We start from the raw sequence: 14980 nt of genomic DNA, 5'->3' as shown, positions 1-14980 counted from the left end.
GTTTCATGGTCTAGTTACAATATGTCTTCTTTAGTTAAAGGGACATGAAACCCAAAATGTTTCTTTCATGATTTAGATAGAGCATATCATTTTATCAACTTTCCAATTTACTTATATTATCAATTTTGCTTCATTCTGTTAGTATCCTTTATTGAAGCAGCAGCAATGCACTACTTAAAACTAGCTGAACACATTGGTAATACCATGATAAGAGATACAGTGTAAATGTGCAGCCATCAGTCAGCAGCTGGCTCCAAGCTCCTGAGCCTACCTATGTATGCTTTTCAAAAAAGGATAGCAAGAGAATAAAGCAAACTAGATGAAAAAAATTGTATCTGAATCATGAAAGTTCATTTTAAAGTTTCATGTCCCTTTACGCTAACAGGAGGTGCAACTGGGCTTTAATGCCTGATTGCCCACTGTTTTATTGGTTGACAGGGACACACCTCACAAGCAAAAATACAAAAACAAATCTCAGTACATGAACATCCAGTTTACAAAACATAAATCTGTAAAACATTTTTAAAAGCTGTCTTCTAGATGAAACAAAAGAGACAGAAAAGATCTGCGCTCAAGAAATATAGCAAGAATCATTTTTCTGTTCTTAAATATCAATCTTTTTCATTTGTTTCCGTTTGTTTTATTATATTATTGTACATAATCTATTCTATTTATACCTGAAGTGCTTATGGATTCCAAGTATTTGTAATGTTTAATTTACATTTGTATGATATGGACATGAATGTGTGTTATAAGTGCGCAAATGTCCCATCATTCCAATTTGTGTAGAGTCTAATCCCAGTATAAGGTTGTATAAAACATGTTAAAGGGACACTGAACCCAAATGTTTTCTTTCCTGATTCAGATATAGCATACAATTTTAAGCAACTTTCTAATTTACTCCTATTATCAAATTTTCTTTATTCTCTTGCTATCTTTATTTGAAATGCAAGAATGTAAGTTTAGATGCCGGCCAATTTTTGGTGAACAACCTGGGTTGTTCTTGCTGATTGGTGGATAAATTCATCCACCAATAAAAAAGTTCTGTTCAGAGTTCTGAGCTAATAAAAAAAGCTTATATGCATTCTTTTTCAAATAAAGATAGCAAGAGAACTAAGAAAAATTGAGTAAATTAAAACGTTGCTTACAATTGCATGCTCTATCTGAATCACAAAATAAAAAATTTGGGTTCAGTGTCACTTTAACCCCTTAATGACCGCAGCACTTTTCCATTTTCTGTCCGTTTGGGACCAAGGCTATTTTTACATTTCTGCGGTGTTTGTGTTTAGCTGTAATTCTCCTCTTACTCATTTACTGTACCCACACATATTATATACCGTTTTTCTCGCCATTAAGTGGACTTTCTAAAGATACCATTATTTTCATCATATCTTATAATTAACTATAAAAAAAATTATATAATATGAGAAAAAAATGGAAAAAAAACCACACTTTTTCTAACTTTGACCCCCAAAATCTGTTACACATCTACAACCACCAAAAAACACCCATGCTAAATAGTTTCTAAATTTTGTCCTGAGTTAAGAAATACCCAATGTTTACATCTTCTTTGCTTTTTTTGCAAGTTATAGGGCCATAAATACAAGTAGCAGTTTGCTATTTCCAAACCCCTTTTTTTCAAAATTAGCGCTAGTTACATTGGAACACTGATATCTTTGAGGAATCCCTGAATATCACTTGACATGCATATATTTTTTTTTAGAAGACACCCCAAAAGTATTGATCTAGGCCCATTTTGGTATATTTCATGCCACCATTTCACCGCCAAATGCAATCAAATAAAAAAAATCGTTCACTTTTTCACAATTTTGTTCAATAACTTTAGGTTTCTCACTGAAATTATTTACAAACAACTTGTGCAATTATGGCATAAATGGTTGTAAATTCTTCTCTGGGATCCCCTCTGTTCAGAAATAGCAGACATGTATGGCTTTTGTTGTTGCTTTTTGGTAATTAGAAGGGCGCTAAATGCCACTGCGCACCACACGTGTATTATGCCCAGCAGTGAAGGGGTTAATTAGGGAGCATGTAGGGAGCTTCTAGGGTTAATTTTAGCTTTAATGTAGTGTAGTAGACAACCCAAAGTATTGATCTAGGCCCATTTTGGTATATTTCATGCCACCATTTCACCGCCAGATGCGATCAAATGAAAAAAAACGTAAAATTTTTCACAATTTTAGGTTTCTCACTAAAATCATTTACAAGCAGCTTGCGCAATTATGGCACAAATGGCTGTAAATGCTTCTCTGGGATCCCCTTTGTTCAGAAATAGCAGACATATATGTCTTTGGCATTGCTTTTTGGTAATTAGAAGGCCGCTAAATGCCGCTGCGCATCACACGTGTATTATGTCTAGCAGTGAAGGGGTTAATTAGGTAGCTTGTAGGGAGCTTGCAGGGTTAATTTTAGCTTTAGTGTAGAGATCAGCCTCCCATCTGACACATCACACCCCCTAATCCCTCCCAAACAGCTCCCTTCCCTCCCCCACCCCACAATTGTCCCGCCATCTTAAGTACTGGCAGAAAGTCTGCCAGTACAAAAATAAAGGGAATCTTTGTTGTTGTTTTTTTAAAATTGTATAGCATATTTACATTTGCTGCTGTGTAGTATCCCCCTTATCCCCCAACCTCCCTGATCACCCCCAAACACCTCTCTAACCGTCCCCCTCTGACTTTTTGGGGGCCATCTTGGGTACTGGCAGCTATCTGCCAGTACCCAGTTTGCAGAAAAAAATGTTTTCTGTTTTTTTTTCACAGTTTTTTTTCTGTAGTGTAGCTTCCCTCCCACATACCAACCCAACACCCCCTGATTTAGCTTTTTTTTTAAATTTTATTAGCTGTATAAACCTGATTACCAAATCCTATTTTCTGTAGTGCAGCGTTCCCACCCGCTCCCTCCCCGTGCACGTGCCCGCCCACTCATTATCGCGCCCGTGCGCGCCCCCGGACATCCCCGCCCACGATCCCGCCCCCCTGCACATCTCCAGGGCCATCTATGGCCGCCACCCGCCTCCCGGTCGTGCTCCCACACACCAACGAAGGAAGCGCCACCGATCTCCGGTGCAGAGAGGGCCACAGAGTGGCTCTCTCTGCATCGGATGGCCATACATGGTTATTGCAGGATGCCTCCATATTGAGGAATCACTGCAATAACCGGAAAGCAGCTGGAAGCGCGCAGGATCGCTTCCAGCTGCTTTCCACACCGAGGACGTGCAGGGTACGTCCTCAGGCGTTAACTGCCTTTTTTTTGAGGACGTACCCTGCACGTCCTCGGTCATTAAGGGGTTAAAGGTTTTCAAAATGCTGCAAATTGCTATTTGATTTGCAGAAATTGCCTCAAAGGGAGTGCGTTTACAAAGCATAATTTTTACTCCAAAACATGAGGTGTTTGATTTCCTTAGAAGTTTCTTGAAACCCCTAATAGTGGTTCACTGGCATGAAAAATAGTGACTTTAGTGGCAGCATATGCTGACCCCTCTGGACCCCACCCCGAACACATGTGGAACTTAATAGTCTTACAACTCTTTCATCCAATGGTATACCTCCTCCAAGATGCCTGTCCCTTCTACCTTCTTCATCTTCCCTTCCCCTAAAAATCCTTCATTTTTTTGGTCAAAAGAATTCATCTGTATTTGTCCTCTTTATGAGGATTATATTTTATTTGCCCATGTGTTTTTAAAGACAACTGTTCAAACAGTGCAGATCGGTAACTACGTATTTACCAGGCACAGACAACTTGTACTTGACTGGCTACTTCAGGTTGACAAGTGGGTCATTAATGGCTAACTCTAACCACCATGTTCCAATAATATGAATAAGATTAGAACCCTATCAAGGCATGAGACTGTATAAAATGCCATAAAATATGTAGTTGTTGAATGATAAGGACTCAAAAGCAATTGAGAGGAATCCCTTTAGCATTATTCTTTTGTAATTTTGCATACTTTAAAGGGACATAAAACCCCCAAAAATTATTTCATGATTCAGATAGAGAATACAATTTTCAAATTTACTTCTATTATCTAATCTGTTTTATTCTCTTGGTATCATTTGTTGAAGGAGCAGCCATGCACTACTGGTTTCTAACTGAACACATGGGTGAGCCAATGACAATCAGTTTAGATATGCAGCCACCAATCAGCAGCTAGAACCTAGGTTCTCTGCTGCACATGAACTTTCCTAGATAAACATTTCAGCAAAGGATAACAAGAGAAAGAAGCAAATGAAATAATAGAAGTAAATTTGAAAGTTGTTTGAAATTATATACTCTATCTGAATCATGAAAGAAATTTTTTGGGTTTCATGTCCCTTTAATAAAGTAAAAAACAAACAGTAAAACGGGACTTTAAATCACTCACTTGTGATATTTAAACATCATTTTAAATTCATTATGAGAAAGTAAGGCATTTCAAAATAATATCTAAAATGTTTTACACAAGGAAGGAAAATGGAAGGGAAGGAGCAATTTAGTATCACTCCACCAAGACCAAACATGTAAATATCTTTTGTATTAGTTTTGATAATTTTAAGGACTTCTGCAAGCTATGAATGTTATGTTCTAATATAATGCAATGGGGTAACTCTCATTTCGTATAGCAGAAAAACACAATTTATGCTTACCTGAAAAATTTATTTCTCTTGTGGTGTATCCAGTCCACGGATCATCCATTACTTGTGGGATATTCTCATTCCCAACAGGAAGTTGCAAGAGGACACCCACAGCAGAGCTGTAATATAGCTCCTCCCCTAACTGTCATAGCCAGTCATTCGACCGAAAACAAGCTGAGAAAGGAGGAACCATAGGGTGCAGTGGTTACTGTAGTTTAAATTTAAAAATTACCTGCCTTAAAATGACAGGGCGGGCCATGGACTGGATACACCACAAGAGAAATAAATTTATCAGGTAAGCATAAATTGTGTTTTCTCTTGTAAGGTGTATCCAGTCCACGGATCATCCATTACTTGTTGGATACCAATACCAAAGCTAAAGTACACGGATGAAGGGAGGTACAAGGCAGGAACTTAAATGGAAGGAACCACTGCCCGTAAAACCTTTCTCCCAAATATAGCCTCCGAAGAAGCAAAAGTATCAAATTTGTAAAATATGAAGCGAAGACCAAGTCGTCGCCTTGCAAATCTGATCAAAAGAAGCCTAATTTTTAAAGGCCCAAGTGGAAGACACAGCTCTAGTGGAATGAGCTGTAATCCTTTTAGGAGGTTGCTGTCCACCAGTCTCATAGGCTAAGCGGATTAAGCTTCTTAGTCAAAAAGAAAAAGAGGTTGCCGAAGCCTTTTGACCTCTCCTCTGTCCAGAGTAGATAACAAACAAAGCAGATGTTTGACGAAAATCTTTAGTAGCTTGTAAGTAAAACTTTAAAGCACGGACCACATCCAAATTGTGTAACACAAGGATGGAACAACAATCTCTTGATTGATATTCTTGTTAGATACCACCGTAGGTAAGAACCCAGGTTTGGTACGTAGGACTACCTTATCCGTATGAAAAATCAGATAAGGAGAATTACATTGTAAGGCAGATAGCTCAGAGACTCTACGAGCCGAGGAAATAGCTACCAAAAAAAGAACTTTCCAAGATAAAAGCTTGATATCTATGGAATGAAGAGGTTCAAACGGAACTCCTTGAAGAACCTTAAGAACCAAGTTTAAGCTCCATGGTGGAGCAACAGGTTTAAACACAGGCTTGATTCTAACTAAAGCCTGACAAAATGCCTGAACGTCTGGAACATCTGCCAGACGCTTAACTAGCTGACAATCCTTTTTCCAAACCTTCTTGGAGAAAAGATAATATCCTAGCAATCCTGACCACACCAATAAAGATATCTACGCCATACCTTATGGTAAATTTTCCTGGTGACAGGCTTTCGTGCCTGTCTTAAGGTATCAATAACTGACTCGGAGAAGCCACGCTTTGATAAAATCAAGCGTTCAATCTCCAGGCAGTCAGCCTCAGAGAAATTAGATTTGGATGGTTGAAAGGACCCTGAAGTAGAAGGTCCTGTTTCAGAGGCAGAGACCATGGTGGAAAGGATGACATGTCCACTAGATCTGCATACCAGGTCCTGAGTGGCCACGCAGGTGCTATCAGAATCACCGATGCTCTCTCCTGCTTGATCTTGGCAATCAGTCGAGGGAGCAGAGGAAACGGTGGAAACACATAAGCCAGGTTGAAAGACCAGGGCGCTGCAAGAGCATCTATCAGTGTCGCCTTGGGATCCCTGGACCTGGATCCGTAACACGGAAGCTTGGCGTTCTGGCGAGACGCCATGAGATCCAGTTCTGGTTTGCCCCAACGATGAATCAGTTGTGCAAATGCCTCCGGATGGAGTTCCCACTCTCCCGGATTAAAAGTCTGACGACTTAGAAAATCCGCCTCCCAGTGCTCTACACCTGGGATATGGATAGCTGATAGGTGGCAAGAGTGAATCTCTGCCCAGCGAATTATTTTTTAAACTTCTAACATCTCTAGGGAACTTCTCGTTCCCCCTTGATGGTTGATGTAAGCTACAGTCGTGATGTTGTCCGACTGAAATCTGATGTACCTCAGAGTTGCTAACTGAGGCCAAGCCTGAAGAGCCTTGAATATCGCTCTTAGTTCCAGAATATTTAATGGAAGGAGAGACTCCTCCTGAGTCCACAATCCCTGAGCCTTCAGGGAGTTCCAGACTGCACCCCAACCTAGAAGGCTGGCATCTGTCGTAACAATTGTCCAATCTGGCCTGCGAAAGGTCATACCTTTGGACAGATGGACCCGAGATAGCCACCAGAGAAGAGAATCCCTGGTCTCTTGGTCCAGATTCAGTTGAGGGGACAAATCTGTGTAATCCCCGCTCCACTGACTGAGCATGCATAGTTGCAGCGGTCTGAGATGTAAGCGTGCAAACGGCACTATGTCCATTGCCGCTACCTTCCATACACTGAACCACCGAAGGGCGCGGAATGGAATGAAGAACCCGGCAGGAATTTAGAAGCTTTGATAACCTGGACTCCATCAGGTGAATTTTCATTTCTACAGAATCTATCAGAGTCCCTAGAAAGGAAACTCTTGTGAGTGGGGATGGAGAACTCTTTTCCTCGTTCACTTTCCACCCATGCGATCACAGAAATGCCAGTACTACGTCCGTATGAGACTTGGCAATTTGGAAGTTTGACGCCTGTATCAGGATGTCGTCTCAATAAGGGGCTACTGCTATGCCCCGCGGCCTTAGGAACGCCATAAGTGACCCTAGAACCTTTGTAAAGATTCTTGGGGCTGTAGCTAATCCCAAGGGAAGAGCTACAACTGGTAATGCCTGTCTTAAAAGGCAAACCTGAGAAACCGATGATGATCTTTGTGTATCGGAATGTGAAGATAAGCATCCTTTAGATCCACTGTAGTCATATATTGACCCTCCTGGATCAGTGGTAGGATGGTACGAATAGTTTCCATCTTGAACGACGGAACTTTGAGGAATTTGTTTAAGATCTTTAGATCCAAAATTGGTCTGAAGGTTCCCTCTTTTTTGGGAACCACAAACAGATTTGAGTAAAAACCCTGTCCCTGTTCCTCCTTTGGAACTGGATGGATCACTCCCATAACTAGGAGGACTCGTACACAGTGTAAGAATGCCTCTCTCTTTATCTGGTGTGCAGATAATTGTGAAAGGTGAAATCTCCCTTTTGGGGGGGAAGCTTTGAAGTCCAGAAGATATCCCTGGGATATAATTTCCAACGCCCAGGGATCCTGAACATCTCTTGCCCACGCCTGGGCAAAGAGTGAAAGTCTGCCCCCTACTAGATCCGTTCCGGATAGGGGGTCGTTCCTTCATGCTGTCTTAGAGGCAGCAGCAGGCTTTTTTACCTGCTTACCTTTTTTCCATGTCAGGTTTGGTCTCCAGACCGTCTTGGATTGAGCAAAAGTTCCCTCTTGTTTATTATTAGAGGAAGTTGATGCCGCACCTGCCTTGAAGTTTTCAAAGGCACGAAATTTAGACTGTTTGGCCCTAGATTTGGACCTGTCCTGAGGAAGGGCATGACCTTTTCCTCCAGTGATATCAGCAATAATCTCCTTCAACCAGGCCCGAATAGGGTCTGCCCCTTGAAGGGAATGTTAAGTAGCTTAGATTTTGAAGTCACGTCAGCTGACCATGATCTAAGCCATAGCGCTCTGCGCGCCTGTATAGCAAAACCAGAATTCTTAGCCGTTAGTTTAGTCAAATGAACAATGGCATCAGAATAAAAGAATTGGCTAGCTTAAGTGCTCTACGTTTGCCAAGTATGTCATCCAATGGAGTCGCTACCTGTAAAGCCTCTTCCAGAGACTCAAACCAGTGCGCCGCAGCAGCAGTGACAGGGGCAATGCATACAAGGGGCTGTAGGATAAAACCTTGTTGAATAAATATTTTCTTAATGTAACCTCTAATTTTTTATCCATTGGATCTAAAAAAAAAAGCACAACTGTCCTCGACAGGGATAGTAGTACGCTTTACTAGAGTAGAAACTGCTCCCTCCACCTTAGGGACTGTCTACCATAAGTCCCATGTGGTGGCGTCTATTGGAAACATTTTTCTAAAAATAGGAGGGGAAGAGAACGGCACACCTGGTCTATCCCATTCCTTATTAATAATTTCTGTAAACCTTTTAGGTATTTGGAAAAACATCAGTACACACCAGCACTGCAAAGTATTTATCCAGTCTACACAATTTCTCTGGCACTGCAATGGTATCACAGTCATTCAGAGCATCTAAAACCTCCCTAAGCAACACACGGAGGTGTTCAAGCTTAAATTTAAATGTAGAAATATTAGAATCAGGTATCTTTCCTGAGTCATTAACATCACCCACTGACTGAAGCTCTCTTTCCTCAGCTTCTGCATATTGTGAGGCAGTATCAGACATGGTTCTTAAAGCGTCAGTATGCTCTGCATTTTGTCTCACCCCAGAGCTATCTCGCTTACCTCTAAGTTCAGGTAGTCTGGCTAATACAGCTGACAGTGTATTATCCATGACTGCCGCCATGTCTTGTAAAGTAAACGCTATGGGCGCCCTAGATGTACTTGGCGCCATTTGAGCGTGAGTCCCTTAAGCGGGAGTCAAAGGGTCTGACACGTGGGGAAAGTTAGTCGGCATAACTTCCCCCTCGTCAGATTCCTCTGGTGATACATTTTTTAAAGACAGAAAATGATCTTTATTGCATAAAATGAAATCAGTACATTTGGTACACATTCTAAGAAGGGGTCCCACCATGGCTTTTAAACATAATAAACAAGGAGTTTCTTCTATGTCAGACATGTTTATACAGAATAGCAATGAGACTAGCAAGCTTGGAAAACACTTTAAATCAAGTTAACAAGCAAATATAAAAAACGGTACTGTGCCTTTAAGAGAAACAAATTTGTCAGAATTTGAAAAACAGTGAAAAAATGCAGTAAATCAAACGAAATTTTTACAGTGTGTATAATAGGCTAACAGAGCATTGCACCCACTTGCAAATGGATGATTAACCCCTTAGTTCAAAAAACGGATAAAAAAAACGAAATAGACGTTTTTTAACAGTCACAACCAACTGCCACAGCAAGCTGTGGCCCTACCTTCCCCAATAAACGACTTTGGAAAGCCTTTGGGCCCTTTAGAGTGTCCTATAGCATTCAGAGGGCCTTTGAGGGAAGCTGGATGTCACAGTTTGTAATTTTAACTGCACCAACTGTAACTTTTATACTACAACAGTGGAAATTGTTTCTAGTCAAAATTAAAGCCAGCCATGTGGAAAAAACTAGGCCCCAATAAAGTTTTATCACCAAAGCATATATAAAAATGATTAAACATGCCAGCAAACATTTTATATTGTAAATATCATAAGGGTATTACCCCTGGGAGTAAGCATGATACCAGTCGTTATTAAATCACTGTATTCAGGCTTAACTTACATTAATCCGGTATCAGCAGCATTTTCTAGTGTTTTCCATCTCTAGAAAAAATTCTAACTGCACATACCTCATAGCAGAATAAACTGCACGCCATTCTCTCGCTGAAGTTACCTCATCTGTGTAATCCCCTCAGACATATGTGAGAATAGCAATGGATCTTAGTTACAACCTGCTAAGATCATAGAAACCTCAGGCAGATTCTTCTTCTATTTACTGCCTGAGATAAAATAGCACAACTCCGGTACTATTTAAAAATAACAAACTTTTGATTGAAGAAAATAAACTAGCTATATTTAACCACTCTCTCCTACAACGTCCTTGCTTGTTGAGAGTTGCAAGAGAATGACTGGCTATGACAGTTAGGGGAGGAGCTATATTACAGCTCTGTTGTGGGTGTCCTCTTGCAACTTCCTGTTGGGAATGAGAATATCCCACAAGTAATGGATGATCCGTGGACTGGATACACCTTACAAGAGAAAGCCCAAATTCTAAAATTTGACTAACAAAACTATCGGCTAGATTACGAGTTTTGCGGTAAGAGCTGCTTGGTACTAACTTGCGCAAGTTATTGCCACCGCTCACCTCCCTACAGCGCTGCTATTACAGGTTTGCAAAAACCCGGCGTTAGCAGGCAATAAGTGAGCGTAAAGCAAAATTGAGCTCCCTACTGCACTCCAATACCAGCACTGCTTTGAGCTGGTTTTACGTGCTCATGCACGATTTCCCCATAGAGATCAATGGGGAGAGCCGGCTAAAAAAAAAGCTTAACACCTGCAATAAAGGAGCGTAAACCATTGATTCCTATGGGGAAACTAAATTTATGTTTACACCTAACACCCTAACATGAACCCTGAGTCTAAACACCCCTAATCTGCCGCCTCCGACATCACCAACACCTACATTACACTTATTAACCCCTAATCTGCCGCCCCAATACCGCCGACACCTACATTACACTTATTGACCCCTAATCTGCCGCCCCTAACATCGTCGCCACCTACCTACATTTATTAACCCCTAATCTTCCGTCCCCAACGTCGCCGCCACTATACTAAAGTTATTAACCCCTAACCCTAAGTCTAACCCTAACACCCACTAACTTTAATGTAATTAAAATAAATCTAAATAAAACCTACTATTAATAACTAAATAATTCCTATTTAAAACTAAATACTTACCTGTAAAATAAACCCTAAGCTAGCTACAATATAACTAATAGTTACATTGTATCTATCTAAAGGTTTTATTTTTATTTCACAGCTAAGTTTGTATTTATTTTAACTTGGTAAACTAGTTAGTAAATAGTTATTAACTATTTACTAACTACCTAGCTAAAATAAATACAAATTTACCTGTGAAATAAAACCTAACCTTAGTTACACTAACACCTAACCTTAGACTACAATTAAATAAATTACATTTATTAAATACAATTAACTAAATTACAAAAAAAACAAACACTGAGGCCTAGATTTAGAGTTCGGCGGTAAAAGGGCTGTTAACGCTCCGCGGGTTTTTTTCTGGCCGCACCATAAATTTAACTCTGGTATCGAGAGTTCAAACAAATGCTGCGTTAGGCTCCAAAAAAGGAGCGTAGAGCATTTTTACCGCAAATGCAACTCTCAATACCAGAGCTGCTTACGGACGCGGCCGGCATCAAAAACGTGCTCGTGCACGATTCTCCCATAGGAAACAATGGGGCTGTTTGAGCTGAAAAAAAACCTAACACCTGCAAAAAAGCAGCGTTCAGCTCCTAACGCAGCCCCATTGTTTCCTATGGGGAAACACTTCCTACGTCTGCACCTAACACCCTAACATGTACCCCGAGTCTAAACACCCCTAGCCTTACACTTATTAACCCCTAATCTGCCGCCCACGCTATCGCTGACCCCTGCATTACACTTTTAACCCCTAATCTGCCGCTCCGTAAAACGCCGCCACCTACGTTATCCCTATGTACCCCTAATCTGCTGCCCTAACATCGCCGACCCCTATGTTATATTTATTAACCCCTAATCTGCCCCCCACAACGTCGCCGACACCTACCTACACTTATTAACCCCTAATCTGCCGAGCGGACCTGAGCGCTACTATAATAAAGTTATTAACCCCTAATCCGCCTCACTAACCCTATCATAAATAGTATTAACCCCTAATCTGCCCTCCCTAACATCGCCGACACCTACCTTCAATTATTAACCCCTAAACTTCCGATCGGAGCTCACCGCTATTCTAATAAATGGATTAACCCCTAAAGCTAAGTCTAACCCTAACACTAACACCCCCCTAAGTTAAATATAATTTTTATCTAACGAAATAAATTAACTCTTATTAAATAACTTATTCCTATTTAAAGCTAAATACTTACCTGTAAAATAAATCCTAATATAGCTACAATATAAATTATAATTATATTATAGCTATTTTAGGATTAATATTTATTTTACAGGCAACTTTGTAATTATTTTAACCAGGTACAATAGCTATTAAATAGTTAAGAACTATTTAATAGTTACCTAGTTAAAATAATAACAAATTTACCTGTAAAATAAATCCTAACCTAAGTTATAATTAAACCTAACACTACCCTATCAATAAAATAATTAAATAAACTACCTACAATTACCTACAATTAACCTAACACTACACTATCAATAAATTAATTAAACACAATTGCTACAAATAAATACAATTAAATAAACTAGCTAAAGTACAAAAAATAAAAAAGAACTAAGTTACAGAAAATAAAAAAATATTTACAAACATAAGAAAAATATTACAACAATTTTAAACTAATTACACCTACTCTAAGCCCCCTAATAAAATAACAAAGCCCCCCAAAATAAAAAATTCCCTACCCTATTCTAAATTAAAAAAGTTACAAGCCCTTTTACCTTACCAGCCCTGAACAGGGCCCTTTGCGTGGCATGCCCCAAGAATTTCAGCTCTTTTGCCTGTAAAAGAATAAATACAATACCCCCCCCCCAACATTACAACCCACCACCCACATACCCCTAATCTAACCCAAACCCCCCTTAAATAAACCTAACACTAAGCCCCTGAAGATCTTCCTACCTTGTCTTCACCATCCAGGTATCACCGATCCGTCCTGGCTCCAAGATCTTCATCCAACCCAAGCGGAGGTTGGCGATCCATAATCCGGTGCTCCAAAGTCTTCCTCCTATCCGGCAAGAAGAGGACATCCGGACCGGCAAACATCTTCTCCAAGCGGCATCTTCGATCTTCTTCCATCCGGTGCGGAGCGGGTCCATCTTGAAGCAGGCGACGCGGATCCATCCTCTTCTTCCGATGTCTCCCGACTAATGACGGTTCCTTTAAGGGACGTCATCCAAGATGGCGTCCCTCGAATTCCGATTGGCTGATAGGATTCTATCAGCCAATCGGAATTAAGGTAGGAATTTTCTGATTGGCTGATGGAATCAGCCAATCAGAATCAAGTTCAATCCGATTGGCCGATCCCATCAGCCAATCAGATTGAGCTCGCATTCTATTGGCTGATCGGAACAGCCAATAGAATGCGAGCTCAATCTGATTGGCTGATTGGATCAGCCAATCGGATTGAACTTGATTCTGATTGGCTGATTCCATCAGCCAATCAGAAAATTCCTACCTTAATTCCGATTGGCTGATAGAATCCTATCAGCCAATCGGAATTCGAGGGACGCCATCTTGGATGACGTCCCTTAAAGGAACCGTCATTAGTCGGGAGACATCGGAAGAAGAGGTTGGATCCGCGTCGCCTGCTTCAAGATGGACCCGCTCCGCACCGGATGGAAGAAGATCGAAGATGCCGCTTGGAGAAGATGTTTGCCGGTCCGGATGTCCTCTTCTTGCCGGATAGGAGGAAGACTTTGGAGCACCGGATTATGGATCGCCAACCCCCGCTTGGGTTGGATGAAGATCTTGGAGCCAGGACGGATCGGTGATACCTGGATGGTGAAGACAAGGTAGGAAGATCTTCAGGGGCTTAGTGTTAGGTTTATTTAAGGGGGGTTTGGGTTAGATTAGGGGTATGTGGGTGGTGGGTTGTAATGTTGGGGGGGGGGGTATTGTATTTATTCTTTTACAGGCAAAAGAGCTGAAATTCTTGGGGCATGCCCCGCAAAGGGCCCTGTTCAGGGCTGGTAAGGTAAAAGAGCTTGTAACTTTTTTAATTTAGAATAGGGTAGGGAATTTTTTATTTTGGGGGGCTTTGTTATTTTATTAGGGGGCTTAGAGTAGGTGTAATTAGTTTAAAATTGTTGTAATATTTTTCTTATGTTTGTAAATATTTTTTTATTTTCTGTAACTTAGTTCTTTTTTATTTTTTGTACTTTAGCTAGTTTATTTAATTGTATTTATTTGTAGCAATTGTGTTTAATTAATTTATTGATAGTGTAGTGTTAGGTTAATTGTAGGTAATTGTAGGTAGTTTATTTAATTATTTTATTGATAGGGTAGTGTTAGGTTTAATTATAACTTAGGTTAGGATTTATTTTACAGGTAAATTTGTTATTATTTTAACTAGGTAACTATTAAATAGTTCTTAACTATTTAATAGCTATTGTACCTGGTTAAAATAATTACAAAGTTGCCTGTAAAATAAATATTAATCCTAAAATAGCTATAATATAATTATAATTTATATTGTAGCTATATTAGGATTTATTTTACAGGTAAGTATTTAGCTTTAAATAGGAATAAGTTATTTAATAAGAGTTAATTTATTTCGTTAGATAAAAATTATATTTAACTTAGGGGGGTGTTAGTGTTAGGGTTAGACTTAGCTTTAGGGGTTAATCCATTTATTAGAATAGCGGTGAGCTCCGATCGGAAGTTTAGGGGTTAATAATTGAAGGTAGGTGTCGGCGATGTTAGGGAGGGCAGATTAGGGGTTAATACTATTTATGATAGGGTTAGTGAGGCGGATTAGGGGTTAATAACTTTATTATAGTAGCGCTCAGGTCCGCTCGGCAGATTAGGGGTTAATAAGTGTAGGCAGGTGTCGGCGACGTTGAGGGGGGCAGATTAGGGGTT

At 40.2% G+C, this 14980-nt stretch overlaps 1 protein-coding gene across 1 annotated transcript in view; it reads right to left on the bottom strand.

Moving 5' to 3' along the window:
• RGS9 (regulator of G protein signaling 9) overlaps nucleotides 1-14980 on the bottom strand; it is a 474238-nt gene that overhangs the window by 164629 nt on the left and 294629 nt on the right. The gene's annotated exons all lie outside the window — the stretch shown is intronic.

This window comes from Bombina bombina, chromosome 1 (assembly GCF_027579735.1).
Source record: "Bombina bombina isolate aBomBom1 chromosome 1, aBomBom1.pri, whole genome shotgun sequence".
NCBI lineage: Eukaryota > Metazoa > Chordata > Amphibia > Anura > Bombinatoridae > Bombina > Bombina bombina.
The sequence above is the reverse complement of the archived record's forward strand: the minus strand, read 5'-3'. Positions and strand labels throughout refer to the sequence as shown.